Consider the following 6,000-nt stretch of genomic DNA (forward strand, 5'->3'; position numbering starts at 1 on the left):
GCCACACAAAGAAAATTTCCAGAATGCTGCTTGGAGTCATAAAGGATATGAGGGAAACAATGGAGAAAAAGGAAGAAATGATAGAGCAGATAAAGTCCATACATGCTAGGTAAATGCAAGAGCTTAGGTAGGAGATAACAAAAACCAGTAGCAGATTCATGGACCTCTAAAATCAACTGGAAGAAGCAGAACGCCGCACCAGTGACTTGGAGGACAGCCAAGCAGACTTTAACAAACGTGAACAAAAATCTCATAAGATCATTAGAGAAGCTGAAGAAACCTAAGTGCTATGTCTGATGCTAAGAAGAGGAACAACATCAGGATAACTGTATTACCTGAGGAAGACACACCAAAAAGTCATCTGCAACAATAGGGCGAAATTTTTTTGAGGACAACTTCCCTGGCTTAATGAATGAAAACCAGGGAACTGTAAGATCTCTCTCTGGGCTAGAGTTACACCTCGGTCCTTGGCTCCGCACGAGAAAGAATTCACGCTGAAGCCTGGATCATGATCCAAGTGAGTTTAATGAATGTTAGAAGAGGTTTCAGGTTTTACGCGGCACCCATAGGATTCCTCCCGACCATGCAGCCTGGCAGTGACTGCTCAGCGTCGTGCAAAGATCTCGCTCCCAAATTCTCCTCCAAAAGACTGTCTCAAGTTCTTTCTCAAGTTCTCTACCCAATTCCTCCTCTCTCCCCATGGCTCCTGCCTTTTCAAGGATTCCAGGGGGAGGCATGGTGGACAACCCCAGATCGACCCCCATTGGCTGAATTTCAATCACCTGGCCCAGGTGGGGCAATCCAGGTTTAACAGCCACCCATGCCCACTGCGGGAAAACCTAGGACTTTGAGCATGTGCAGTGTGACGCCCTTTGTTCTCGTGCTTGGCTCTCTTGGACATGCGTCAATGGACATCCCATATCTGCCTATCTTCCTAACAGAACCATTCAGAAGGCTGAAAGAACACCAGCTAGACTGAATCCCAACGAGAAGTCACCAAAGCACATAATAGTTAAACTACCTAACTATGAGAAAAAGGAGAAAATCAGGAGAGCAGCAAGGGGAAAACAAGCATTCACATATAAAGGTTCTCAAATAAGAATATGCCCAGAACTACCAGCAGAAACTATGAAGAAAAGGAGAGAGTGAAGTAACATATGACAAAAATTGAAGGAAAACAATACAAACCCAAGAATACTCTACCCAGCCAAATTATTGATCGAGATAGATGGAGAAGAGTCTCCCCAGACAAACAAAACTCAAAGAATATGGTAGAAGAAATCCAGCCCTAACATAGATCCTTGATGACTCAGTATGGGCAGAAGAACAACACTCACCAAGCATAAATAAGAAACTGCCACATAGAACAACCTCACCCAGAGGGCAAAAATGATAAAACAGACCCCAAGATAGCATTGGATGAGGGATGGAAAGAAGTCAAGAATGATCTACACACACATACACATGCACAACACACTAATAAGAAAGGAAGGCAGGAAAACAACCAACCCAAAAGGTGGAAGATGACAACACAGAGTCCAAAGATGGAGATAATAACGCTGAATATCAATGGACTGAACTCAGGCATTAAAAGACACAGGCTAACGCATTGGATTAGACTACACAACCCACCAATCTGCTGCCTGCAGCACACATATCGCAAGGTTACAGACAACTATAATCTGAGAATCAAAGGCTGGACAAAGGCATACCAAGCGAAGATCAATTCAAAAAAAGCAGGGATTTCAAACCTAATCTCAGATAAAACTGGCCTCAAAGTGCCATAAAAAGAGATAAGGAAGGACACTATAATGTTCAAGGGAATGGTAGACAAAGAACCACTAAGCAATGTAAACATATATTCCCCGAATGAGAGACCCACTGAATACATCAACTAAACACTCCAAAAGATGAAAAAAAGAAATCTCATCCTCAACAATTGTAGTGGGTGACTTCAATACACCACTCTCTGAGAAAGATTGGTCACAGGGAAAGAAACTCAACAAGGAGAATAGAGAGCTAAACACTACAATTAGAGAAGTTGACCTGTTAGATATTTACAGAGCTTTTCATTCAAATTAAAATAATCATTCTTTTCAAGTCTGCATGTCCCATATTCGAAGATAGACCACATGCGGGGACATAAGGTCAATCTGCATAAATGTATGCACATTGGTATCAAAGAAACTTCTCTCTCTGACCACTGTGCCATAAGGCTGGAAATTAGCAATAGGGTGGCAAAAAAAGACCAAGGCTGGTAATCAACAAAAGGAAGACAAAGACAAGAGCAAATAATTGGAGGATGTATATCTCTATTGCAAAAGGAGTACTTACTGGTACAGATCAGAGATAAAATTGGGAAATTTCTAGAAACTAACAAGAATATGGACATGACATTCCAAAAATGTATGGGACACAGCAAGGCAGTAATCAGAGGAAGTTTCATAGCAATACATGTTCACCTGAAAAAGAAAGAGAGACTCATGATTGATATGCTGGCAAAAAATTTACAACTAGAGCAGAGTCAAGAGGACAATCCCACTAATAGCCAAAGAAAAGAAATAATAAAAATCAGGGCTGCAATTCAGTAGAGGGAAAATAAGAAACTATGAAAAATTAATGTGGCTAAAACTTGATTCTTTGAAAGGATAACCAGGATCGACAGACCACTGGCAAACCAAAAAAGGAGGGAACAAATTTCAATAGCAAGAATGAGGGATGAAAAGAGGGACATTACAACGGACCCTAAGAAAATCAAAAGGATAATCACACAGTACTCTGAAGGATTGTACTCCAAGGAATTCAACAACTTGGAAGACATAGACAAATTCTTGGAAAAACAATCCATCCCTAGACTATTCCCAAAGGATGTCAAGAATCTCAATAGACCTATAGCCATAGAGAAATAGACAACATTATTAAGTGATTACCAACAAAAAATCCCCTGGACCAGAAATTTCACAGGAGAATTCTACCAAGCATTTAGGGAAGAATTAACACCAATCCTACACCAACTCTTCCAGAACATAGGAAAAGACAGTAAACACACAAACCCCTTCTATGAAGCTAGTTTAATTCTGATAGAAAACTGGGCAAGGATCCCACAAGATTTGTGAATTACAGACCAATATCCCTAATGAACATCTATGCAAAAATCCTTATCAAAATACTGGCCAATAGAATACAAAAGTATATAAAATAAATAATTCACCATGACCAAGTGGGATTCATACACGGATGCAGGGATGGTTCAACATACAAAAGACCATTCTTATTATCCACAACATTGACATGAAAACTATAAGAAACACATGATAATATTGATAGATGCAGAAAAAGCATTAGAAAATATCCAACACCTATTCCTGTTTGAGACACTTGAAAACATAGGAATGGAAGGAAAATTCCTCAAGACAATATAAGCTATGTATGAAAAACCAACAGCCAACGTGGTAGTCAATGGAGAAAAGACTAACAGTCCTACTGAAAAAGAGGACCACACAAGGATTTCCCATGTCCCCTATTCTTATTAATATTTTATTGGAGGTTTTAGCTAACAGAATAATGCATAAAAAAGGAATCAAATGTATTCATCTGGGTAACGAAGAGGTGAAATGATCGTTATTTGCAAATGATATGTTTTTATATATGGAAAATCCCCAAACCTCCACAAAGGGAGTACTGGAAGCAATAGAAGTGTTTGGCGGAGTGGTAACATCTGCCATAAGACTGCTGTACACATCGGATAAGACCACAGAAGAGGAGATAAAAAAGGTTGATACCCTTCACAATAGCCAAGCGCAAATTGAAAGATCTCGGGATATACATGACTAAAGCAATAAAATATCTATATGAGGAAAATTACAGAACATTATTACAAGAAACCAAGAGTGACCTCAACAAGTGGAAGAATATGCCATGCTCATGAACTGGAAGACTCAATATAAAGATGTTAGTTCTGCCTAATGCACTATATAATTTTAATGCAATCCCAATACAATTTCCTTCATCTTTCTTCAAAGAAATGGAAAAATTGATTACCAACTACATATAGAGAGTGAAGAAGTCCACAATTAGCAGAGAACTCCCCAAGAAGAAGAACATAGTGGGAGGGCTTGCTTTACCTGACTTTAGCACATACTATACAGCCACAGTGGTCAAAACCACATGATATTGGTACAAAGAGAAATACTCAGACCAATGGAAAAGAATTAAAAACCCAGAAATAAAATCATCAGCATACAGACAACTGATCTTTGATAAGGGACCCATAAATATCCAATGTGAAGCAGATGCCCTCTTTAAAAAGTGGTGCTGGAAAAAATGGATATCTGCCTACAGAAAAATGAAGCAAGATCTTTATCTTGCTCCATGAAGAAGAATAAACTCAAGGTGAATCACAGATCTTGATGTAAAACCCCACACCATTAGGGCCATCAATGAGGGAATTGGGACAAACCTGAGAACTTTGGCACAGGGAGTCCATAGGCTATCAGAAATAGGGAAAGACACAAATACAAATGACCCAGAAATTGACACGTGGAATATACTGAAGACAAAACACCTGCTTACATTAAAAGAATTCACCAAGAGAGTAATAAGTGAGCCCACAGACTGGAAAAACATCTTTAGCAATGATACATCAGACGAAGACCTTATTATTGAAATATACAATACTCTGCTAGCTTCCCAAGACAAAACAAAAATAATGCCAAATAAGGAAGTGGCCACAGGGCCTGAAAAGAAGTTTCACAAGGGCAGATATCTGAATGGCCAATAAACATATGAGAAAATGTTCCTGATCATTAGCCATAAGATAAAGGCAAATTAAAACAACAATAAGATACCACCTAACACCCTCAATGATAACCCAGTTAAAAAAAAAAAACAGAAAGCAACAAGTGTTGGAGGGGTTGCAGTGAGATAGGAACTCTCATTCATTGCTAGTGGACCTGTAGGTTTGTGCAGCCACTATGGAAATTGATTTGGCAATATCTAAAACAGAAGGAAATTGAGCTTCCAAATGACCCACAATCTCCCTATTGGGCATATGGCCAGAAGAGGCAGGAAACAAATCATGGGCAGACATCTGTGCTCCAGTGTTCATCGTGGTGCAGTTCCCAATTTCAAGGAGTTGGAAACAATGTATATTTCCATCAACATACTAATGTATTAAAAAACTGTGGTACATACATACAATAAAGTACTACACATCGCTAAAAAGCAGTGATGAACGCATGAAGCATATCACCACATGGGAAGAACTGGAGGAAATTATGCTAAGTGAAGTCAGCCAATCACAAAATGACAAGAACAACATAAGTCCACTGAAATAAGCTTAAAAATGAAAAGGTGACATAGAGGAAAAAACTATGATATACAAACATCCTTAGGGTGAGTTTCAGGTAGTATGGCAGGGGTCAGACAAATCCAGGGATACATATGGTAGCCAACTAAAAGGGAATGGGGAAAAAGAAAGACATGGGTAGAGGGGAAACATGGCAGTAACCCACCCAAGGGGAGGTTATTGTTTATATCTCCACAGAGAAAGAGGGACCAGATTTTATTCTGGTGCTCCAAGACATGAATGCAACATACAGACATGAAGCAATAGAGAGGTCTGAGGGGACGGCCCAATCCCAACTATGTGAACAGCCCCCCTCCCTGCAGAAGAATTCACTTCAGAGGACAGCACTGAAGTCACAGCTCAGGAAGAGGAACATGACTAATGAGAGCACACAGGGGCAAATGAAGTGGGAGGAAGAGAGGGTGGAAAACATCCTGGCCCACCAAGCCCTGAGGATGATATTCCTGCTCAGAGCATCCATTGCACAGAGAGGACCATAGGACTGGCCCCACTATAAGACACGATGTATCTCACTGACCCAAAGTGCTATGGGGGACAACACTGGAGACACTGTGTGGGAATTGCACCTGATATGAGGCAAAACACTAAAGGCATGTAACCGAACAGCAAGGGGAACAGAGCAAGGAAGTCCC

This window comes from Tenrec ecaudatus, chromosome 2, assembly GCF_050624435.1.
Source record: "Tenrec ecaudatus isolate mTenEca1 chromosome 2, mTenEca1.hap1, whole genome shotgun sequence".
NCBI lineage: Eukaryota > Metazoa > Chordata > Mammalia > Afrosoricida > Tenrecidae > Tenrec > Tenrec ecaudatus.